At 41.7% G+C, this 26,777-nt stretch overlaps 1 pseudogene; it reads right to left on the reverse strand.

The window, feature by feature from the left end:
* Positions 1-64: 64 nt before the first annotated feature.
* Positions 65-26,777, reverse strand: LOC148022228 (uncharacterized; annotated as a pseudogene).

The following is a 26,777-nucleotide window of genomic DNA, read 5'->3' on the forward strand; positions in this document are numbered from 1 at the left end:
TTCTTGGATTGAGAGCAATGCAAAGCCACATATATTGCTCAAAAAAATATCTTAGAATAATCACCTATCTCTCCTTTATGGTGGTTGTCCCAGTATCATCAATGAAGACCTTCAACTCATCTGAAAAAATATCACCGAAAGTTTTATTAGCCATATGTTGCTAAGAACCCGATGCATTGCATAATCCAAAATCCATAATATGATATATAGATGTGCCAAACATACTGATAAATATCGTTTTCAACTTATCTTTCTTTGCCCAATAGCCATTTGGTTATAGTCGGCAAAGGAGTCCATAAATGAATAGATATCCCTACCTGCTAAGCTGATCTAGAATTTGATCAATAAATGGTAGTAGGCATTAATCTTTGACTATCTGTTTATCAAGCTCTCTAAAATCTATGAAAAGTCAAATTTGATTATTTTTCATTTTTTTGATAACTTACTGGTGAACACCACTCAGTGTGTTGTACATGCAATGTCAAGCCATCCTTATGTAATTTTTGTAGCTCCTCAAATAGTCTGTTCCTTAGCTCAAAAGGCATACGCCTCACTTTTTACCGAATAGGAAAACTACTCCCCTTCAAGGAAATAATATGCACAACCAGCAGACTAGGAGGAATATCCCTCAGCTCATCATAGCTCCAAGTAAAAATATCATAGAATTCTTCGATAAAGAACATGTAATCCTTCCTCTCTTTCAGACTAAGTACAGATCCCAGTTTAATCAGTCATGGCTCATCCAATGTATCAAGATCTAGCTCAATCACAATTGCATCTTTGATTTTATCTTGACCTTCTATCAGCACATTCATAGTCACTTGGTATATGGCTAGTTATTGGTGAAAGGTAACTCGTAGTTAGTGATCAAATAATTAAATGTGTCATGTAGTGTGAGAGATCCCATTCTAAGGATGTACCATCGTGCAACCTTGGACATAATTGAGATATTTGAGATAGTGATTTGCTAAATGATTCCTTGATAGTGGAATCACTTTGTAGAATCCCTGGCTAATTATGCATTTGTTGAAGACGCCTTTCTTAACATGATCCTAAGAGGATTTTACAATTACCTCATGATGTTAGTCCAAGGCTACTATGGGGATAGCTTGCTCACATGTTCTATTTTGGCCGTTGATGGTTAGTATGGGTTATGATCAACTAGGTAGTGATTGAACATCTTCCTATTCTATCATGGATGTATCAGATCATTCAATTGCATATTTTTTAGACATCCCTTGCCATTTATGCAAGGGGTTAGCTAATAATTTTGATGTATTTAGTGTAGATGTGAGCAGGCCATTCCCTTGGTCTAATTTTGATAAAGAAAGAGAGAAAGAGAAAGAAAGAAAGTTATATTAACATCTTCTAAAGACCAAAACTGGCCTATGAGACAAACTATGATACAACTGATGAGGTCCAGCTATCCAAAATAAAAGTGCCGAATGAAAAGCTAAAAACTGGAAACTGAAAATACGGTGCTGTGAGTGTGATAAGTGTCGTGTATGTGTATGTGTGTATGTAGCTCTGGTACTCTAGATAATGGCTACAAAAGGGGAACAAATGTCGGCTGTGATAGGGGAACAACTGTCGGCTGTGATAAAGTGGTGCGATGTGTATATGTAACAGATGCAGGGAGATATACTATCCTGGGATGTAGTAGCAGTCGTCGAAGTCGCTAATAGCAGGTGATCCCTCCTAGATGCACGATGTGGTACATCGGCGGTGGAGAAAGAGCAAACTGGAGATCTGAGATCCAATGTGTCGAGTGTCGTCGGATCTCAGTCTACTGTCGATGTAGATCAAGAATCCTCCGAATCTCCTGTCGGTGTGGCTGTGGGGTCCGAAACCCACGGATCCTCGTGCGGCATTGGGTACGCTGGTCCTCAGCCTGCTGTAGTGTGAGCCTGGAGGTCTGGCTGGAGGCTGGTACAGTAGCTCTCACTCTGTCTGTCTGAAAGAACTGTGTAATAGTCATCTGGGTGGGCCCCTCTTTGACTGGGACCCGCTTTGTGCTCTGCTCTCTGATATGCCATGCCTCTCCCAGAAAACGGCCAAATGATCTCTGATCCATATCAGTCATACATCCCTGAAGTGAGCTGCTCAATGTGTATCTAGATCTCAACTCTGAGTATGTCGGGCATCTGAGAACAAAATGCTCATCACTCTCCACCTTTGATCTGCAAAGGGGGCATATCCTCTCCTCCTGTGGGATGCCACTGGCTCTGCCACTCTCAATCATAAGCTGATGTGATGATACCCTGAGCTGTCCAATAAGAACTCTCAATCGATGTGGCATATAGATCTACATATATCTCGGAATCTCTATGAATCCCTGCTCTGATATACTCAGGAACTGTGTATAATAATGTGCCATCTTCGATGGCAGTGGCTGTGCAGGGCTGACCCATGTCCTCTATATATAAATATGCCATATCTCCTGTCTGATGACTCTGTTCCTCTCAGAGAGAGAGAGAGGGTGTAAGTGGGAGCCTGAGTATCATATAGAAGAGGTGGGAGTCTATCAATGTCCAGCCCATGTCTGTCAAACCAAGCTCTAGTCTGTGCATACCATGATGTGGTATCCCCCGCTCGAGCCATCTCCTGAGATGCCATATATGCTCTATATGCAATGCGATCTCTGTCCATATCCTGAAATCTGTGTAGGAAGCAGACTGTCTGAAATAATGCCTCAACTAGCATGGGTGGTGTGGCAAGCTCGGCTCGCACAATATCATGTGGGACTGAGGCCTTGCTGCGAATCAATCTAGATATCATGATCACCAGAGGTCTCTCCATCAATGTCCATACATAATCGGCAAGGCCTGGCCCCCATATAGCTGCTCCATACATCAGTGCTGGAGTGACTAGAGTATCAAAGAGCCACCCCTTGGTGCGGGGCTCCTGGAAATGTGCCTGATGACACTGTCGCTCCATAAGAGCCAATGCTGAGTATCCTCTAGTGAGGCGGTCACGAGCTGCCTGTGTTATCAAGAAAGTCCCTGAAGCTGTTGTAAATGTGACTCCCAAATATACATATGATCTAGTGACCTCAATACTCCCTCTTGCTGCCATGAAAATAAAGAGAGGGTAAGATCTTGTTCTTTAATTTCATATTTTCTTGTTTGTTGTTGTAGTAGTAGCAGTAGCAGTAGCAGTAGCAGTAGCAGTAGCAGTAGCAGTAGCAGTAGCAGTAGCAGTAGCAGTAGCAGTAGCAGTAGCAGTAGTAGTAGTAGTAGTTTAATTTCTTGGTTTTTGTTATATTAGTAGTAGTTTTTTAATTTCTTTCTTTCTTGTTTTTTTTGTAATAGTAGTAGTTCTTTAATTTTTTCTTTTCTTGTTTTTTTAAAAAAATAGTAGGAGAGAGAGAGAGAGAGAGAGAGAGAGAGAGAGAGAGAGAGAGATAGAGAGAGAGAGAGAGAGAGAGAGAGAGAGAGAGAGAGAGAGAGAGAGAGAGAGAGAGAGAGAGAGAGATGCTTTGTTAAAGGCACACCTTGGGTGTGTTCAACGCTTCGGGAAGGCGAGTAGTAGCAGTAGTAGCAGTAGTAGCAGTAGTAGTAGTGGTGGTAGTAGTGGTGGTAGTAGTGGTGGTAGTGGTAGTGGTAGTGGTAGTGGTGGTGGTGGTGGTGGTGGTGGTGGTGGTTGTGGTGGTGGTGGAGAGAGAGAGAGAGAGAGAGAGGTTTTGTTAAAGGTTCACCTTTGGTGTGTTCGAGAAGGTGAGTACTAGTAGTAGTAGTGGTTTGGTGCAATACCACGGTGGGACAGGAAATACTCCGCAGGAAATACTCTGACATAGGGTAGTTACTCCCTCATCCCCATGCATAGCATATTAGACTTTACATACTGTAGGCCCTCTGCACATAGGTGGAGACTTTATATACATTTATCTTGTTGAGTTACAAGAGAAGAAATCCCTTCTCAAACAATTTAAGAAAGAAAAAAAGAATGATAACAAAAACAAATTGTTTATCGTAACGTAGACCAAATGGAAACGATGAAAGCTGTGATATTCACAATCGCGAGGCGTATTCTAATCAACGTCTCTCATGTCCTTGCTCTCAATGTAAGTTGGAAATTAGACAAAAACGTCGATTGTCTATGGAACACGTATGACACTTTGGCAAGTTTCAATCAAAGATAATTGATCAGGCGATCTCAGATTTTGAGCAAACAATAAGAAAAGTGTATATCAATCATGCATTGTATTTGCAAACTAATTGAATATCATATACAAAAACATTGGATGTAGCCGTAAAATTTATTATAGGAAGGTGATGTCTCATCCCAAGGAGGAGTGTATCCTTTGCGGCCCGTTATTTAGAAGAGTTCGTAGGCATGCAATGGATGGAGTGCTTGAGCCAATCCACCACTTGGAAGGTACTACCCAATCTATACCGTTCAATACCAGAGGAGACAGGCAACCTTCCAGAATTTTCTATAAACTTGGAGCCTGAGATGGAGGCAATGATCGAAGCATTGATGCCTATGGATGTCGAGACATTTGATTCGCTTAAAGAGTAAGCATCCATACCATTATATAATGGGTGCCGAGTATCTCGCCTGAAGACAGTGCTTGCACTCTTAAGTATGCAAGCAAAATACGGGTGGAGCAATGCGAGTGTGACTGAGTTGTTTAGGTACCTTCTACGTACGCTTTGTTGATTTCTTTTTGGCACTATCATTAAAAATTTTGTACTTTTTCAATATGTTTTATGATTTTTTTAAAGGTTACTAAAGTATCATATATTACCACTTGCAAATACCATGCCTGTGTCTCGTGATGATGCACGATATGTTTTACGAAAGCTTAGCATAGACTACAACAACATCCATACATGTATCAACGATTGCATACTATTTCAAGGAGAATACGTGACTATGGAGACATGTCCAAACTGTGATGCTAACAGGTATCGATAGGACTTGCAAGGGCAAACCATCCCTCAAAAAGTTCTTGACACTTTTCGCTTATCCCCCGTATACATCACATGTTTTGTACATCCGGCATGGCGAGCTTGACAACGTGGCATGTGCAGAATAGATCCATAGTTGGAGTCCAACAAATATCAATGGATTCATGCGCATGGAGCCACATTGACTCTACCTTTCTAGGATTTTCACGAGAGCCAAGGAATCTTTGGCTTGGTCTTGCTATGGATGGCGTGAACCCATTTGGTCTGCGCTCAACTTATTATAGTGTGTGGCATGTAGTCCTTGTTAGGTACAACATCCCTCCATGGCTTTCTACGAAGAAATGACACCACATCCTTAGCTTGCTCGTTCCCAACCGCTACAAAGTTAAGAATATGGATGTGTATCTTCGTCCATTAGTTTGATGAGCTTAAGATTTTATGGGAGGAGGGGGTCGCAGTGGAAGATATGAGCAAGTGCGATGGTGACGGTCCACCAATATTTGAGCCATTCTCATGTGGACCATGCATGACTTTCTCGGATTTGGGGAGTGCTCAGGTAAGTACGCTTGCATTCTTATTGGTAATATCTATCATAGCTCATTCAAGTTTGTATTCATTGGAAAGAGGTGTTAGTTTGGTTATCTTAGGTTATCATGAATGTCCATTATGTGGGCCACAGTTAGACTCCTGAAGGTCACGAACCATGAATAAGATGGTATATCAAGGACACGTCACTTTCTTGTTGGAGGGTCATGAATTGATGAGGAAAGGCTTTCTTAGACGAACTCCAGCATGAATGAACACCCAAAGCTGGTAGCAAAAAATGGTCCACACGGAGCCACATCCAAACGGAATGCGACGATTCTCAGTTTTCTACAAGTTGCCATATTGGACTCACTTACAGATCAACCACTTGTTTGATCCCATGCATATTTTCAAGAATGTGGGTAGCTTCCTTTGGGACCGCATCACAGGAAAGAGAAACACTACAAGGGCACCAATGGATTTGAAGAAGGTAGGCAAGATGGAGGCGCTTTGGCCCGCAGTCGAGTGCTGATGGTCACTTGCAGCTACCTCGCGCTCCTTGGGTTTTGTCCACTAAAGAAGAGCCCCTTGTGAAGAAAATTATCAAGTCTATCCGCACTCTGATGGGTATGATGTGTTCTCTCAGGTCCGCATTTTCTAAAGATGACCAATCTTCAAGGCTAAAATCAAATGATTGGCATAAGATATGTCAGGTTTGTACTACAAATGGATTGTAAGTGGCCTGCATATTTTGCTATTTGGAGTGTAGTCAATGTTCCTAATGCTTCTTCATTAGAGGCAATTTATACTACCAATTGTGATCGTAGGATGCATTACTCTTCCCATGGATCTCGAGACTTCTGATCCGCTTAGAGAGGAATCATCCATACCATTATATGATGGGTGCTGAGTATCTCGGCTGAAGACATTACTTGCACTCTTAAGTGTGCAAGCGAAATACGGGTGGAGCGATACAAGTGTGACCAAGTTGTTCAGGTACCTTGTACATACGCTTTATTGATTTTTTTTTTGACACTATTATTACAAACATTTGTGCTTTTTCAGGTGTTTTGTGATTTTTTTTAGGTTATTGAAAATCATATATTACCACCTATAAATACCCTGCCTGAGTCTCGTGATGATGCACGACATGTTTTACGGAAGCTTGGCATGGACTACAATAACATCCACGTATGTATCAACGATTGCTGTCTGTTTCGAGGAGAATACGAGACTATGGAGACATGTACAAAGTGTGGTGCTCACAGGTATCGACAGGACTTGCAAGGGCAAACCATCCCTCAAAAAGTTCTGAGACACTTTCTGCTCATCCCCCGCATAAACCACATGTTTCGTACATCCGACATGGCGAGCTTGACAACGTGGCATGCGCAAAATAGGTCCACGGATGGAGTTCAACGAATATCAATAGATTCATGTGCATGGAGCCACATTGACTCTACCTTCCTAGGCTTTTCATGAGAGCTAAGGAATCTTCAGCCCGGTCTCGCAATGGATGGTGTGAACCCATTCGGTCTACGCTCAACTTCTTACAGTATGTGGCCTATAGTCCTTGTCAACTACAACATCCCTCCATGGCTTTCTACTAAGAAAGGACATCTCATCCTTAGCTTGCTCGTCCCAGGCCGCTACAAAGTAAAAAATATGCATGTGTATCTTCGTCCATTAGTCGATGAGCTTAAGATTTTGTGGAAGGAGGGGGTCACTGTGCAAGATATGAGCAGGCGCGATGGTCGGGGGTCAGCCAATATTCGAGCCATTCTCATGTGGACGATGCATGACTTTCCGGGATTGGGAGAGTGCTCAGGTGAGCAAACCTCCATTCTCGCTGGTAATATCTATATTTTATCTCATTCAATCAAATATTCACTAAGTCGTGGTATTTGAACAGGTCTGGTTACCTCAGGTTATCATGCATGTCCATTGTGCGGGCCACAGTTAGACTCCCGAAGGTCACAAACCATGAAGAAGATGGTATATCAAAGACACGCTGCTTTCTTGCCGGAGGATCATGAACTCAAGGAAGGTTTCCTTGGACGAGCTCCAACACATATGAATGCCACAAGCTGGTACGAGCTGAAAATGGTCGACGGAGAATCACATCCAAATGAAATGTGGCAGTTCTCAGTTTTCTACAAGTTGCCATATTGGATCCACTTACAGGTCACATGCATATTTTTAAGAATGTGGGTAACTTGTTATGGAACCACATCACAGGAAAGAGAGACACTACAGAGGCACAAATGAATTTGAAGGAGGTAGGTAAGATAGATGCGCTTTGGTTGCAATTGAGTGCTGATGGTCGCATGCAGCTTCCTCGCGCTCCTTGGGTTTTGTCCACTAAAGAAGAGCGCATTGTGAAGCAAGTAATCAAGTCTATCCACACTCTGACGGGTATGATGCGTTCTCTCAGGTCCGCATTTTCTAAAGACGACCAATTATCAGGGCTAAAATCCTATAATTGGCATAAGATATGCCAGTTTTGTACTACGAATGGATTGTAATTAGCGTGGGAATTTTGCTATTTGAAATGTGGCCATTATTCATAATGCTTTTTCATTTCTGGCAGTTTGTACTATTGATCGCGATCACAATATATCTTACTCCAGAAATTCGCGGGGCCATTTACAAGTTGTCGACTTTGGTACAATGGATCTCACAGAAGGAGATTAAGATGTCCTCTATTGAATCCGCGAGGCGGGGAGTAGTGGAGACAGTCTGTTTCTTTGAGAAATACCTACCCACCAGCATGCTCACGATACAAAGCCACCTTCTTGTGCATCTTGTGGATGAAGTGGAGATTGCTGGACTTGTCCATACGTGATGGATGTTCTTCTTGGAGTGCTTCATGAAAACCCTGAAAGGCTTTGTGCGACAACGAGCTTGGCCAGAAGGTAGCATGGCCGAAGGTTGGTTGGTGTCTGAGGTGCTAGTGCATATTTCACAATGGCTACCAACAGTGAACCAGACAATGAAATGCTATGGTTGTTGAAGGACGATGATAGACTGACTGGAGATGTGGTGGTTGGAAATGGGGTAGAAAAAGGAATGGATGCCTCAATGGAAGAGAAGGTGAATTGCTTTTTTATATTGCACCATGCCTCTATGGAGACGTGGCTCGCCAAGTACCAGATCGCTAGGCAATATCGAGAGGAAGCGCGACCTGAATTCCGACGTAATACGTATCATCGACCGATTCGATATCCCGAAGGCATGGAGGAGATGCCACAGTTTATGTCAACGCGATGGTTGCATGGAGCCTTGACCGCAGCATCTCGCGAAGGGATAGAGGTCTCAATGGAGGAGTGGGAATTCTCAAGTGGATGTAGTCCAAAGGTGATGAGGGGTTTAGAACCCGTCGTATCTAAATTTTATATGCAACATCTAATTTGAGTGTTTCAATGTACAGTACAAAATATATAGTGTAGAGTGGTCGCGCGGATAGCATTTTCGTGCGGAGCGTATTGACAAAATGCGCTCCACAATGGAATGTGGTGTCATGGCAAGGTTCGAACAAGAGAGCCGGCGATGAGCAACGGATCCAAACACGGTTGTGGATGATATGGAGTATTTTGGAAACTTGCAAAGTATTATTACGGTGGATTACCGTAGCTTCTCCATGATACTATTCGATGTGCAATGGTTCAAAGTGGTACTTGGAGGAGCTGGCGCAACAGTTCGACGAGGTCCATCTGGATTTCTCAATATAGATTCCGAAAACAAATGGATGGATTTGCGCGACACCTTTGTGTTGCCGGCCCATTGTGAATAGGTGCATGGAGTCATTTGCTTGCTAATTGTATTACGACATGGTTTATGTCACAATGGTTTGAACTCTCTTGTACGTATTTGTGAACAGGTAATCTTCTATCTAAACCCTCGACAACCTCGATGGTGGTATGTTATACCTTCAACTCCCCGAAGTGCGAGAGTATATGATCAAAGCGATGTTCCGAGCATAGATGAAGATAATATGGAAATAGAGGGGTCGATATTGCAAGGGGTGGAGGCCGTCAAAAGCTTGGAGCCAGCATTGGCTAACAATGATGGAAATACAGGAGTCCAAGAATTCTTTGAGAATGAGGCGGACTCATTCTTTTGTGGTGACATGTCTATAGAACTTCTAGTGTATGTGGAGTTGTGTCAGGAGATTAACATGGGACCATAGGATACTTTATACTTGGAGCATCCAGTTACTCAATTCGTTGACCAATCGCTTATAAGGGTACATAAGATATGCATTTTAAGTGAGATTTTTTTAAAATGATTTATATTACTCTGCTTTGTATGATTTAAATTGATTATTCTAATATCATTTTTTGTCTGTGCAGGTGATATTTTCAGGATGAGTCGAGGGATGAGCGACGAGGAGTTACAGGACATCTTCGCACGCATGTCTCCAGACCAAATCGCCAGATTCAGAGAGATGGCAAACCAGGAGCTGTCTTGTTCTTCGTCAAGGCACTCTGCTAGATCTGCTTCAGATTGCGCAAAAGCCAGAGTAACTGGAGTAGACATTCCCACAGGTGTGACAAATCCTGGAGGTGAGGCAGCTCTAGCTGAACGACGAGACGGAGACACCGCGTCCGTGTCTCCACAGCATCCACCTGGGCCACGAGAGTGAGGAGTCGCACATGTATCCCATGTGGACCGTAGGCTCACTACCTTTGTATCTCTACAGCACCCCTTGATCCCGATGCACTCCCTCCCTCTGGCCCAAGTCATGAGCCATCATCATGAATGATGAGGGGAGGAGGGTGATGGCTCGCATGAGAGAGTTGTGCCAACAAGTTTTTCGGCACAACGTCTTGGATCATTGGAAGAACATACCGGAGGGGAGCAAGGACTACATAGTAGCATCCTTACACGAGGAGTTTCCGGTGCCAGCCGTAGTAGATAGATTCTCTACGGGCTGGATGATGGATTGCATGCATGCATACATGTTACATAGATGATTCGATGCACGCAAGGCAATCAAGAGTGGGGCTCCAAAGCCTGAGTGGTTAGATGCAAACGACTAGCGCCAACTGAGGGAGGAGGCTACAGATTCTCCAGGACATTGGAGTCAACAGCGCGAGGTGGCGAGGGCACGACTCGAGGCTGGAGTGATCCATTATCTTGGGAGTGGCGGCCACAGGACATATTTAGAGGACTTTGTAAGTTTTTCTTTTGTTTTGCTTGTTTATTTTTTTGAAATATTCTTTGTACTGACAATTATGTTTCTAACAATTAGCATTTTGTTTTCTTTGTAGCACTCCATTACAAATCGCAATCAGTTTGGCCTTGAGACTCGATATGCAGAGAAGCACGGTCTCACTGCATTGATCGACCGATTGTATAGACGCGACGGCCTTGTAAATCACTCATCTTTCTTGTCCGTAGTTACCATGAGATATTTGAATGCATTATTGTATAGTGGACTTATGTGTTGTTTCTTTTTCTGTAGAGTCCGTTCGATGCTACTTTGCAGCAGGACAAGCTTTCGGGAGACGAGGATGCATAGCTCGCCCTTGGATCCCTAGAGCTCATACACCTTTATTTTTGAGTCGCCTGATCTATGTAGACATGTTCTATGTATTAGTGATATCTTGTCATAATTGTACCAATCACTTTTTATGCAATCATGTATTTATTTCATGTATTAGTTTTATGATTTCAGTATACATTGTTTTTATTTGCAAGCGCATTGTACACAACAGTGCAGAAACTATTTTGTATGGCTCTCATAAAGCACACAGTGCTAGCTGCCCTGCCACAAATTTTTTTTCTCCCTATTACCGCCGCTATTAGCGTCATAAATTTTACTGCTCGCGTCGCTATTGGCGTCGCTATGTACATCGCAAACTGTCGCTATCAACGTCGGTATTGGCATCGCTATCAGCATCGCAAATTTGATAGCGACGCCAATACGGACGCTGATAGCGATGATTTGCGACATGCATAGCGATGCCAATAGCGACGCTGATAGCGACGTCAATACCGACGTTTCTATGGCATCGTTAATAATGCTGCTTTTTGCGATGACGGGGGCAAATTTTGTTGTTTGTATTTTTGTCGCTTTAAACGTTGGTATAAGGCCTATATCTTGTAATGGACAACAAGTAAGCCCTCCTTGTACTAGGACTCAAAAGCAAGAGCAGTCACGACCTGCAATTTTACAACCACCTTATGTTCAAGCTGAAACCCCTGCTGTTCAACCAAATGTTAATGTCATAAAAATAGAGGAGGTGGTCAGGGATAGAAGGCTCCAAGCAGAAATAGGGAGAGGTAAGATAAAGGTAGATATAGTAGAGACCATGCCTATCAAGCGGGTACATGTCCAAACTGAGGCAAGCAAGGAAAAAATCAATGAGGCAAGTACATCACGGGCACCTAGAGATGAAGGGAAGAAGAGAAAGACTCGAGCTAGGTCTAAAATTGATGTCTTTGACTTCCCTTTGGGTTCTCGCACACAACCTTATGATCTGGTAGCAGATGTAAGCTCTCAAGGGCCAAAACTTACTTGGCCACAACTACTTCATGCCTCTCCAAAGCTACGACGACAATGGTAAAAAATGGTAAGCAGCACAAGGGAAAGGCAAGGTAAAATGGTTAGTGCAATCAAGGTATATTGCCTCAAAGATATAGTGCCTTTAGTGGAGGCTCAAATCAAAGGTCGACGGATTCGAAAAACACACTACAACAAAAAGGCCTCATAGACGCATACTTAGACGCGATTTTTGAATATAGAGAAATTCTTATGGGCGCGTTTATCCTCCCGTCTATTTGCGCATCTACCATTTCACATCTATAATCGCATATATCAACAAATTTACATGCACAAATAGACGCACAATAGATGCACATATACACGCGCATATAGACACGCTGGTAGACGCGCAATTACAAGCACTGGTAGACGCGAACGGAAAACAAAAAATGTCCTTTAAAAAAAAGATATTTAATTTCTTTTTTAAATTTGAATTATGAAGCACGTGTAGTCTGCATTATAGACGTGCGTATAAACGCGAATTATCTACAATTTAGATGCGTGGATAGATGCACAAAATAGAACTGGAAAAAAAAAACCAGAGAGCACATCCATACATCAGATTGTGTATTTGGGAAAAAGACAATGTATCTTACGGGTACGAGAATTGAAAATAAAAGTCCATGTATTCATTATATATCAAAAGCATTTATAAGGGAAGTTTAAGTGCTTGCGACCTAAAGCATGGCCACAAGCAGTAGGCTCAAAGAGATATCATACATATACAAGAAAAGAAGGCCTCATGAGGAGGTATGGTGCTCCTCTACGAATCTGAAGAGGAAACATCTTCGCTAGTACCACCATGGCTACGAGCATCGCTATCCCCCTCCTCGCTATGCTCCACATCCGGGTTCGCCTACACACACAAAAGATCAGGGTTGCTTACATAGACAAGGTGGAGAAAAAGTTATAATTAGCTATACTTTTAATAGGAAAGTAAGAAAAACATACCTTCTCTGGCTGTCGAATCCTCATGGCCCGGTTGTATTGGTCCTCAGTGATGAGACCCTTCTCATAAAAGTAAAGCCATGTCACTGCGCGGTTATGGCCTCGATGGTAACCTACCTCTCTAGGAGTAGGTGTCCTACCAACGATGGTAGTCTGCAAAACATTTAGATATATACAAACAATTATGAGTCACAATATCTTAGAATAAAATATATAAAGAATTGAAATAAATATAAATTAAAAAAACTAGAAATCAAAATATACTTACAAACTCTGCCTCCCACGACTCTCTGCCGCCCGATCCGTAATGCGACGATCCCATGGTTTCCATTTGGATGCGTCACGCCTCTGCATGCTAGCGACTCTTCACTTTCTCTGCTACTTTCTTCTTGGCTTTCTTCCACTCTATGCAGTGGCACATAGGTGGTTGGCTATAGGCTCCACGCCCCTGCTCCAACCTCCGCAGTGAGTCCCTGGCCCGTGTCATGAGGTGGGATCTTTTGTTGTGAAGTATATCCCTTACTTTTGTACGTTCCCAATCATTCGAGAATCGCTGACCCTCAGGATTTGGGTACCTCCTATGGACTGCCCTCAACACCTCCTGCCACAAGCCGCTTTTCTGATTTTTGAAGGCAATGAAACAATCTTTATACGTCGCATGCACGACGCTCCTCATGTACGTCATTACGTTCCTTCCCTCATTATCATGAAAGATGCCACCAGCATCTGTAACTCTATAGTACTGGCGTACAACCTCCTCTACATGATCTACTAGTGAGGGTGATCGCTCGCCACCTCCTAGGCAACCCCCACACAAGCCTCGTCCTCCCCCTCGACTCTCCCTCCTCCCTCTCTATCGACTACCCTCTGCCTCCCTGGACGCATGAGCTTTTGCAGATGCACGTGCTTCTGCAGATGCTTGTGCTTCAGCCGATGCACGTGGAGCACGTGGAGTACCTGCATATGGAGTATCTGCATATGGAGTACCTGCATGTGGAGTACCTGCATGTGGAGTCTGGGAAGTAGTGCCAGGCAAAGACGTCAGAGGCATCCTAGACATGACACTGAACACCTCGTCCGCTGTGGGAAAGCGGCCAAGGCATCTGGTCATCTCTCCCATGAAGTCTTCCCTACTAGGAAAACCTCCAAAAAATTGCATTGACCCCCCTGCCAAAGGAGGCCAATGTATCATTCATGCGATCCACATCTGGGTCAATGCTAGATGAACCAGGATATGACATCTGCAAAAAAACACAAGAAAAAGACAAATTTATTTGCATACAAAAAATCATATATTACCTACATTTTCAAAGAGCTTTCTTTAGACATTGAGCATAACACTTAAGTGCTAATGCTTCTCTTAAACAAGAAAACTGATAAACACAAACATGGGATTTGTCACATTCATCATTGCAAAAATATATTGTTTACTATCAGAACTGGGAGACCTGGCGCATGTATCCCCGCGTCTAAATTGTAGGTTAGACGCGCCCTCAGACGCGCTCCTGAGTGAACCTTCTATCTAGCGCATCTATCTGCGCATCTAAGATGCAGCACAGACACGCTGTCAAATGCACATTCTAGGTCAATGCGCGTGTATAATTGCGTGTAGACTGCAGGTCAACCTTTTGTGTAGCGCGTGTATCATTGTGTGTACACTGCAGAGCACACGCGCACTAAGATGCACCCTCAGATGCTATGAGAGGAAACATTTTTCACGTCTATATCTGCGTCTACACTGAGATGTAGACGCGCTATCAGACGCGCTTGGTCGGCTGATTTTAGGCCGACCGCCATTGATGATTTACAAAATGCAATACATAATGGAATCACAAATCCTAAATACACAGAGAGAGCAGAGAGAGGAAGAGAGAAACAAAGAGAGAAACAAAGAGAGAGAGAGAGAGAGAGAGAGAGAGAGAGAGAGAGAGAGAGAGAGAGAGAGAGAGAGAGAGAGAGAGAGAGAGAGTCACCTTGGGTGTTTGGTGTGGCTGGTGGTGGCGCTTCTTCCTTCTCCTTCTTCCTCTCCTTAGTAAGTTACCCTCCCTTGATGCTTGCTTTCTTGCTTGCTACTTCTTCTTGTTCTCCTCTCTCTTGTTCTCTCTTTCTTCCTCTCCTTGGCTTTCCTTTTTTCCTTCTTGTGTGTTTGAAATGAAAGAAGAGGTGAGTCATGAGGAGGTGAGGCATGAAGAGACTAGGTGAGGCATGAAGAGACTGCATGTCGGCTAAACTCAAGCTTCAGAACCGCAAAACATGCAAGAAAGGAAAGGCGCAGTTTGAAAAGAAATGATTTAAGTATGGTTCGAATTTTGACATGTGCATCTATTTTTGCATGTATATGCGCATCTATTGTTCAGATAGACGTGAATATAGATGCGAAAATAGATGCCAATATAGACGCGTAGATAAACACGGATATAGATGCGCATTTGGGCTTTATCGTAATTTTTTATTTTTAAGATAAGTTTTGATAGTGAATTCTTAGATTTATACACTTACTTTCTCAGGCCATATATCCCCTGCAGCAACTGACACACCAAGAAACACTTGTATGGAGTGAACAAAGTGAAGGACATTTTAAGAAGATAAAGAAAATGTTGGGGCCACTTCCTATAATCCTCCAGCCTTGTTGGGAAGAAACATTCTTTGTAAACCCTAGCATGGGAGAAGAGGGCATTGATGTTGCTCTCCTACAAAAAGATCCAAAAACATCCTTTATGAGGCCTGTATATTTTGCCAGCCACCTCATGAAAGCCTCAGAGAAGGCTTACACCTCCATTGAACAACTAGTATTGGCCCTCATGTTTGCAGTAACCAAATTTCAACCACATTTTCTTCCAAAGAGGTTTGTGATCATCACTGTGGAGGATATGTTTCCCTATGCACTACAACATATGGAAATCTTTGACAAATTAGCAAAGTGGGTGGTCCGACTTCAAGAGTTTGATTATACAGTGCGTGTTGAAAAAACAACTCGGGCATGCTTGGCTGATATTTTGACAAATAGGTGCTATGAGAAAAATCTCAGGGTGAAAAGAAAGAACCTTCCACCACCCCCATCCATAAAAACTCTTGTAGGTGCTTATAGCCTCTACTTTGATGGTGCATACAAGAGAACTAAGGATAAGGCAGCCGCAGGCATCATTGTTTTCTCTCCTTCAGGAGAGAAAATCTATGGTGAAGGAATCATCTTGGAAGGTGTCCACTCTAACAATGAGGTAGAATATCAAGCTTTAATCCATGGTCTTTGTTGGTGTCTTAGTAATTCAATCGAGAGGTTGAATGCTTTTGGAGACTCCATGCTATTGGTAAGGCAGATGCAAGGTACATGGGCATGCAAAAATACAAACCTCTCTAGTAAAATGAGAGAGGCCAAATCTCTTATGAGAAGATTTAGGGAGGCACAAGTACATCATGTGCCAAGAGACCAAAACAAAGATGCCGACCATCTAGCATCATCAAAGCTGAATGAGTCAATGGTGGGAGCAGTGGCTATCAAACCCCCACTTCGGCAAGGCAAGGAAGACTTAGAAGATATTCTACATCTCTTGGAGCAAGGAGATAGTGGCTAGCTCGGAAGGCTACAAGATATCGCATGGTAAATGATAGTTTGTATTGTCTTGGTAAGGATGGTGTGCTTAGGAAAGTGCCTTCAAAATGGGAAATTGAAGAAATCTTAAAAGCTTTCCATGATGATGTGTGTGGAGGGCACTTTGTACACAACATCACAAGTAGAAAGGTTCTACAAGCCGGCTTTACTTGGCCCAGTCTACACCGAGATGTCAAATATTGGTGTCAAACATGTGAAGAATGTCAAAAATCAGGACCACGACGACTCATAGCAGAATCCCAAACCCCAATCAAGGTCTATAGACCCCTAAATATTCAATGATGACACTCTACCCCTTACTACCCTCAATGCAATGGATTGGTGGAAAAGGTAAATGGAATGATTTGTAAAATCATCAGCAAAAATAGGTACATTCACAAGGCCTCGGGATTGGGACAAGCACCTTAGTGGAGCTGTATGGGCTTACAGAACCTCCTTCAAAACCATGTTAGGGTTCACACCTTTTTATCTAGTTTATGGACAAGAGGCTCTTTCGCCTATTGAGGTGAAATTAGCTAGCCTTCGGGTATTAGGTGGCACAGTAGGCTCTCAAAAGGAGAAGTTACATCAAAGATTACTGTACCTAGAGAGGCTACATTTGGATCGTGAAGAAGCCATCAACCACTACTCCCACGAAGCTGAGAAGCGTAGATAAAAGTCTCAACAAGAAGCTAACATATAAAAACATCAAGGAGGGATCTTTAGTGCTTCGATATGACAATCGCTTTGATAAAAGAAAGGATGGCAAGTTTCTCTATTGGTGGGAGGGACCGTTTTGGGTCACAAAAAATTTCAACAATGGCTCCTACAAAATTTAAGACATTGAGGGAAAAGTGCACAAGACCAGGGTAAATGGATGGCGCTTAAAACCCTATCACATCAGGGTGGGGTCAGCTCAAGATACCAAAGAGTGTCTAAAGGCATAAATACCTCTAGCCAAGTTGGAGGGGGCTATATGATCCGAGAAAATCATTAAAAAATATTTGTCTAACACTTTGTTGATTTTTTGTACATTTGGAGCTTTGAAATAAAGAAGAGGGTGGGAACAACCTCTTGGAAAATCCAAGAAATCAGTGGATGGAAATATTTCACAGATCGGTTTACCAAGGGGAGGTGAAGAGTAAAAATCAATGGAGGAAGGTGAAGAGAAAATGTATAATGTGAAAAGAAAAGCCATGAAATGGATTTGGAGCCATCCAAAGGGCATGTGAGGCTCATAATGTCATGACTTTGGAGCCTTATGATAATTCAACCAAATGGGACCCTTCTAGGAAGCATTACTGGAAGAAAAATCAGGCATATGATTTTGTAAGATTTTTTAAAAATACTTCCACTCCGATCCAAAACAACTTTTTAACATGAAAGTTGTAACGCGTGAGCTGAAGTTTTGGATGGTATTTCTTTATAATTTTTTGAAGCTACGAGTCCAGAGATATGACCAAAATGGTGGATGCCAACTTTTTCCAACTACGGTGGAGACCACCTCCCAATTTTATACACACCCACACTTTCTTCCCCACACTTAACACTTTCATAAAACATCATTCATTAGACTCCCAACCCTTTCCCCTCTCTTCTCCTCTCTCTCAAGCTAATAAACCATTAGAATTTCCCTCCTAAATCACCCTCAAATCATCCTTAATTGTAGTAGTAATGTATGAATTCTCACTACTCTCTCTCTATTATTGCTAGATATGATCTTTTTTTATGAAGATTCTCTATATTTTTTTATAGGAGAGCTCTTGGACTCAAGCTATGGGGGGGAGAATGGAGACAACTCACCTATGATGGAGCTTGATTAAGTACAAATTGGTCAACAAAACATCTAAATGGAACTTCCACATTGGTGGAACTGCCTTAATGCAGCTTTGGTGGTGTTAATTCCTATTCTATCTTAACCTCCTCCCTAAACACCCTCAAGTCCTATATAAAGAGGCATTTTCCTTTGTAATTTGCAAGAAGAGAGAGAGCCAAGAGGCCTTCTTCAGCCCTATTGAGCCTTTCCCATTCTCTCTCATGAGCTTATGTAGTTCATTCCCTTACTATAGCTTAGTCATGCTCTACAGTGTACTAAGCCCATGGTTTTGGTGTCCATATTGTGTATATTGATTATGTCTCGAGGGTTCTCCATCTCTTGTGCCCTCTTAAGTTTTATTGATTAATCTATCTTTTGTAGTTCTCTCTCTCTCTCTCTCTCTCTCTCTCTCTGTTTTCCTCTCTTCTCCCTCACAAGCTCCTCTCCATCTTGCATAGCGTCCTAGTAGCCCTATGAGCAACGAGGCTTCAAGTGCTGTTGTGCTCTCCTTTGCATGTGTGTTGTCTAATAGTCACTTCATAAGAAGCTTGCTAAGCATAAGGTCTCCTTCTAGCACACACACACACACTCTCTCTCTCTCTGTCACGTCCTAATCAAATTTTTTTTGCTAAGGGTAACACTTGCTAGATCTCCCGTATGTTTATATTCTATGGCAAGCTTCTAGCTTGTTGTTCTCGATTGTAGGCCACTATGCCTTGCAAAGCTTCCTAGGCTAGTCTCCTCTCCTCTTTGAGGTATACTATGATATCCTTGGATGGACTACCATGGTGATTTTCAAGTCGTACTTGCTCACCATGTCTTGGATTTCATATGGGAAATTCCCCAGATCAAACTCTTTGTTATTGTGTTTGCAGTTTGTGCTGGTCTCTACCATATCCGCGGTCTCTTATCCCACCAAGGTGTCGATGAGGTTGATTAAATTAGGTAGATTCACTCTAGCAAAGATGTTTGACCTTCCATTTGTCTAGCTCTTACTTCACGTCTTCCTCTTGGTCTTACCACTTGGGGTTCTCGATCACTCGTCTAAGTTTTAGTGTCTTCTCCTACTTGTGGTTTCGTTCAGTTCCTTAAGTTTGAGTAAGTTCCTTGTTATTTGCAAAAAATTCTCAATTAACTGTCACTCTGTGTGTGTGTGTATACTCTTTTCTGTGCACTATGTGAAATCAGGCTTTCAACTTTTTTTCAGGTGCACTTCAAGTATCGAAAAAAAACATGGGGTGCAATGCAGAATGGTGAATGCAACTTCAACACTCCCACCTATGCTCTCGGCCTGATATGAATTTAGGCTCCATCATTGGCTACTCTCGCTAGTCTCTAGGGTCTTCAATGCGTCTTTTAGCTCCAGCTCAGGGTCTATGGTTCATTTTGGTGCTCTTAGCAGGGTGGACAACTAATAGGTCGATTGGCATTGCTTCTAGGTCTGTGATTCACTAGTTCTCTCATTTTTTGCAACAGAAAGATGTTTCGTTCATCTATATTGCTCTCGAGGGTTCCTATGGCTATGACACAGGTGACTCAAGGTCCACAGATATCAAATTTGACAAATTCTAGATTCGGCCCAGCTGGTCCGAATTGCAAGGTTCAAGTTTTAGATTCGGCCCATTCGAGTAGCCGAGGGCCAAATAATATCAAGGCCGAATCTGAGGCCAAGTTTTTGAGGGCCGAACATAGAGCCGTTGAAATGCCATAATGTGGCAAGGTGGGCTGAATGGTCGATCATCTAAATTGGTCAGGCGGAATGTTTGAGTGAAGTGTTTGAATGTGATTAGGCCGAATGGCGGAAGGCCAATTCTAGGAGTTGGTCTAGAGTGGCCGTCTGAATCTGGGAGAGTCCAATTTTTTTGAGTCGGATTTTTTGAATTCTAGGAATCAGACATCTGAGTGTTCGATTCTAGGAATCAAACCCATGTGGACTGTGTTCGATTCCATTGGCACACAAACACAATGGCAATAACTCTCTCTCTCTCTCTCTCTCTCTCTGTGTGTTTACTACAAAACTAAAAATGAGCCTTCCAACCCTAGGGGATCCACTAGGGTTTACCGTATGGTACCACATGAGTGTAAGGGAGGGGGGTTATTAAAGGGAAGGAATGTACATTTTATAAGGTAAGGTCCCATAAATAGGGGGTAGATAAGGGGTATTTTCATATATTTCTTGGAAATAGGTGACGTCTCCTTATTACTACTAGTGAATCCCCCGTGCTTCCAACCCTGGTCTTTAGCCCTTGTCCTAATGCCCAAGTACTACCCCAATAATGCTCATGCCTTGTCAACAGATTGCAAGTCAAATTTTTTCCAATTTGCCTTATTTTGGCCTATTTTATAGCAGAAACTCTAGGTTTCTTTGTTTCGATTTCTTGCTTCTAACCTACTCTAAATGCAATAAAAATCAAAATACAAATACTAAAATGAATCCTCCTACTTATCTACTTATTAAAAAATTGAAATACTTACTTGTTGCGAAGATTAAAACCCCAAAATATCCTATCTGTTTCAAGCTCCAGTTCAGGGATGAAACCCTTACTTCATTGCTCGATTTGAGACACACAAGTGCTCAAGCTTGAATCTATTTATCTTGACAATGGAACCAAAATGTAGTGGGAGTTCATGCTCAACCACCAAGACCCATGGACCGCTTATTCTTTCATATGTTTCAAGCAAGCACAAATGGCTATCTCTCACCTAGCCAATGCACCTTCAATCCTATGGGATGTAGTGAGCTTACCTTGATGCTTGAATGAGTAGCCTCCTCCCTCAAGCAACCTCGTAGCTCCATGATTCTAGATGTGAGCTCAAGCAACCTCAATCCTCCACCTTCAAGCTCCATCCTCCATAGCCACATGCGAGACAAGGGAAGAGAATAGAGAAGAAGAAGAGAGGAGGTGATGAAGATATTCTTCTCCTTGATCCTTCACCCTCACACACTCACTCCCTCATACTCTCACAATCCCTCTCTCAAGCATACACAAGCAAGTAAGAAGGAGAGAATAAGAGAAGAAGAAGAGATCACTTTTGCCACACACTAAAGAATGAGCTTCTCATTCACTTTTTGGGTTTATATACCAAACCCTAATCCCTTTTGGATGGTCATCCCCTTTCTTACATGGTCGGTCGTGGCCTAGGCCCTCTTTCCTATTGTCCTCCTATCTTCCTAGCTTTTTTTCTACCACCCGTCTATCCTTACAATCTACACAAGAGGGAGCCTGATACTCTTTTACAAAAGTTTTAGGGGTGCCTTGCGTTTAAAAATATGCTTTTACCTTTGACTTAGCTTTTGAGGCCACCCTTATGGTTTCGGTCGTTTCGCTTCTTGCTTCTTCTTTTGTGTCTGATTTCCATGTGAGCTGCCTCTTTCGGCTCCTGACTTGAACTTTTTTACTTTTTTTTTATTTTTCTTGTGCTAAGGTTAATAGTATGTTTGGTAGAAAGAGGCCAAAGATACTGGTGTCAAGCTCTCCTACACCTGTGAATGTGCTACTTGGAGATAAAAATGATTCTTCAAAAAATGAGATGGCTTCACTTTGACTAGGTCTCTTACAGAAAGTCTTTTTGTAGTGCTTGGTCTTTTTTTTAATTATGATCTATTTCAATATTCAGTATTGTTGTTTTTAAATATCATGCGAAGCAAGCATGTAATTTCTTACAGTCATGTAAAGGTAAAAGTTTGTAAGTATGGTGCATAGAAGAGATTGTTTGTATATATGGCATTCTATATTATAAAATGTATAAACTACTTTTAGTTTTAAGTTTGATGAGAGAGAGAGAGAGAGAGAGAGAGAGAGAGAGAGAGAGGAAACTATTCTAATTTTACGTGAAGAAAGCAACTTTGCTTGCCGCTTCACAATGAGAGAGAGAGAGAGAGAGAATAAGAAGATGAGAGAAAATAAAACAAAACAAAAGGTGGAAATAGAGAGGGAGAAAGACAATTTATAGAGAGAATGGGGAGAGAGAGAGAGAGAGAGAGAGAGAGAGAGAGAGAGAGAGAGAGAGAGAGAGAGAGAGAGAGAGAGAGATAAAACAACTTAGAAATGGAGAGGGAAAAGAGGAGAAATGGACTATTGAGTGAAGTTGTCGTGCAGTAGCAAAGAAACTTCGCTTGCCACTTCACATGAAGTGGCGTAGTACTCTGCATAATTGCATGAAAGAACAAGCCATATATATTCAATAGTGAAATAAGAAATTTTATCTTAAGGATGTTATCCAACCATGGGTCTTAAGAGAAGATAGAGTGGCATCATTTGTGGTTAAGTTTTATAATGATCCTCCACATCCTACAAGCATGCAAATGGAGCGTATATCCTCATTTATATTTTATATGTTTTACCATATAAGACCAACATGTGTGAGCTTGAAAAAAAATATTCATGAAAAGGTGGTGTCAAAATGGAACTATAGAGTTTATTGACCAATTGTATACTTTCATAATAAAGAATTCAATGAATATAAGCAATGGCATATACATTGTTTATAGAAGTACAAAGTGACAACAAAATAAACATCATTGTACGGACATAATGTATACAAATAACAATGGGATTATTATTCTATTTATATTTAGTAAAGAGCAAGAAAATAAACATCATTGTACAAACATAAGGTATATAGATAACAGTGTGATTGTTATTCTATCTATATTTAGTGAAGAGTAAGAAAATACCATGTACTTAATACATTTCTAACGAAAGAGAACAAAAAAAACATTGGCAATAACATTGAATGGACGAGCGCATGTGACAATATTAAGTAACTAAAGAATAAGAAAGAAATCTATTCTAATATTAACTTGATGCATGTTAAACCTTGAAACAATAAGTGTTACTTTCATTTGTACTTTCATGCGTAGGAGGAAAGGACATATGTAAGAGCTGAAGGAAACCCTAAATGGTAGCATGATAACAATTAGAACCCCACCCATACAAAATGAAAACTAATTTTAAAAAAGAGAATTGCAATCTTAAAAAGAAAGACACAATGGAAGGCACATGAAGAGACAATGCAAATGTTTGGAGTATGGGTACTAAGTTGGATCCATGCAAGTCATACATAGAAGATGACTGCTAACAATAAGTCATGATCAATGTCCAAAGTCATGATCAATGGTAGGGTCTAGACCAAAAAAGGAGAGTACATACAAATTCATTTCCATTGTGTGATTTGCAATTTGATTATGCAACTTGTATGATTTGCATTGTGTAATTTTCAATTAGATTAAGCGGCATGTAGATATACACAATGCACGTGTAATGTTGCATGCATTTGATTTTCAAGCTATGCCATCATTGAGAATTGAGGACCAACATTACTTGTGTTGTTGCTCATGTTATATAGTATAGTCACCGTTATGGTAGCCATCAAAGGAAAATTTAGGAGGGTAGTGGCCTATGACAGGTGTGGATTCATGTCTTTGCATGGTTTTCAAGCCATGCAAACATGAGGCTTCAACACAAACATTCTCTATTTGAAGAATCTTGGAATAAACATTGTAATATCAAAATTAATAAAGTCACTAAAACAATGACAAATATATGTATTTATGAAAGGACACAACCTATAAGTTAAGAAACATAGTTGCATACATTTATGTATTATTATAATCCAATTATGGCAATCAATACGTTTGGCTCTTCTACAAATTTGTACAAAGATTGTCTATGTTTGCGATTTTGATTTTTCTAGATGGTATCATGCGCGATGCCAACATGCCAAGAAAACTATCGCCTAGACTTAATGGATATGCACACATTATTCCACATAGGTGATCTCCTTTTTCTCGGTCCGGATGGCATCAATGATGGTTGTGCCTCTAACAACACAAACCTATAGATTAGATATTACCTAACTCTAATTACCAAGTATGGAAATTAAGCATAATAAATGTTCTTCAAAATTTAGAATTACTAGGTATTGTTGATGGCATGGTTGCTCAACCACTTGCCAATGACTCGATTCCACCCAATTGGCTATCAAAAAACCTTTTAGCCCGACTTGAGATCCTTTTATATCTGGGTGATAGGCAAACTAGTCATGTGAAAGCCTTACCACTACCAAAGTGATGTGGGATAAACTCAAATCAACCCATGAATTTACCAATATTTCAACACAAATTGCATGTCTAAAACAACTGATGCAACTCACCGTCCATGATGACCAAGAAATACCGACCTTTCTTAATACTTGGCAAGAGGCCATGGATGTTATAGATCTCTTCCTTCTTGAAAACCTAAAAGCCATGCTTCTTCATGTGGACCACTTCCTATCCAATTCATCTCAAAGCATAAGTACTTTGCAACCTTCATTGATGATTATTTACCCGTTAACTTTATCACCCTTCTTCACACTAAATAAACTTATGAGACATTCTCCACTTTTTACCATTTCAAAAGACTCTCCAAAAAGTATCTCAATTTATGCCTTAAGTTGGGTGGTGCACCTACAAGAAATCATCTATATAACATGCATTCAAACGATATTAAGAAATATCATTTCTTTATATACCATAAAGATATAAAATGATCTCTTTTATTTTATTAAACTTAAGCTTTTTTTTCAAACTGTAATTAGAAAGCCTATCTTGTAAATATAATCTTGTAAATTTTATTAAATAAAATACCATTTCTTTTAAACTCACAGGATATCTTACATATTCTATAAGGTGCACCCCTTGGTGTCTTAAGACTGTGGAGATAAACAATGGATGAGTATGTGAATGATTTGTTTAAACCCCACTCCTAATTCTTTATTTAAAGCTCACTACTCAAAACTACTAAAAGAAAAAATAGTACTCTCATGGATACTATGCGCTCCATGATTATGGTTGCTGGACTTTCTACTCATTTTTGGAATGAAGCTGCTCTGTTGGCGACCTTCATTCAAAGCCGAGTCTTCCATGGCTTAATTGGAAGCTTCAAGTTATGCATGGATGTGAATTTTCGGATCCCCGGTGTACGCCTTGGTCTCTACAAAACAATCAAAAAAGTAAGATGACCATGCCGAAAAAGGCGGTATGGGGAGCACTATGGAGTAGAAGGGTATAGTTTGTTTAATCCTGCCACTTGATGTTCTTCTTCACCCGTATTGTCATCTTTGATGAGAAGTCATTATTGGCCTCTGTTCCCAAAACTCATCACGCTTCTAATCATTCATCTTTGCCTCTCAGCTGTTGAGCATTCGAATGCCTCCACCACCACTGAGCCTTCATCCCTTCCTCCTTGCGTCACCTAAGTCTTGGCTTGTTGATCATCTTGATTCCCTGCATATACGTGTGCCTCCGCCTGTGCCAAATCTCATGCCCATTGCCCCTACTCAGGCCATTGCTCAGCTTGCCAACCAGCCCTCAAATTTGAAGGTTCCATATTGGAAGCGTGAAATTTTAGTACCATGCCAAAAGAAAATTAAAAAGACTCAACCTTCTAAGTAGAAATGCTAACTCAAATTAAATCTTTCAAAAGAAGGGCACATTTAAATAAAACCCTTCAAATATATTTTAATGTAAAAATGTAATACTTCAATTGAATATTCAATTATTGATATTAAATAATTTAACTCTTTGGATTCTTTGGAATCTGGATTCTAAATTTGTACATGTGTGAAGTTAATAGACTTACCTCCTACTAATTAGCTCTCCCTCTTATAACTTTTTTTTTTCAAAATTCATTAGTTATTAAGTTGTAAGGTCTTGAAGTTTCAACGCTCGTCCTCTCTCTCTCTCTCTCTCTCTTTCTCTCTCTAGACTCGAATCTTAATGCTCATTGCTCAACTTCAGTCTTCTAATTTCTAACTTCTAACACTGGAGTGAGCTCGTTCTCTCTCTCTCTCTCTCTCTCTCTCCAGACTCCAGAGTGACTACCGTAGCTCGCCGCCTGCGATTCTACTACCTGCAGCTTCTGCTCTCTTCTAACTTCACCTTTAGGCAACAGGCTTCTTTGAGCTCTAGCGGCTAGCCTCTCATTCCGCTAGTCCACTCTCTTGCGGCCACGTCTGACACCCGAGGGCCCACGAGCGGCGGCCACCTCCTGCGACCATCTCCTGCGGCCATATCTGACGCCCCAGGGCCCGCTAGTGGCCACCTGCTGCGGTCATGTCTGGCACCCCAGTGCTGCCTATGCCAGACCTGGACGTCTGGCACCCCAGTGCCGCCTGCACCAAGCCCCAGGGCCTAGGGCCACACCTCCCGCGGCCACGTCTGGTGCCCCAGTGCCGCCTGCGCCAAAGCCCTAGGTCTTGCCACCTCCTGCGGCCACGTCTCACTGCCTCTCCTAGTGCCATCTGCGACAACCTGCGATTTTGGAATCTGCTCTGTGGCTCTCTTCCAAAGTTCCAAGTCCCTTGGAGGCTGGTGTGGCTGTAGGCCGCGTGCAGCCGTAGCATGAACTGACGCAGTCCATGGTCATTAGGCAATAGGCATGATGCATCCAT

The sequence above is a fragment of the Lygodium microphyllum genome, chromosome 17 (genome assembly GCF_053477565.2).
Source record: "Lygodium microphyllum isolate KBCC chromosome 17, Lygodium_microphyllum_v1.1.10, whole genome shotgun sequence".
Lineage (NCBI taxonomy): Eukaryota > Viridiplantae > Streptophyta > Polypodiopsida > Schizaeales > Lygodiaceae > Lygodium > Lygodium microphyllum.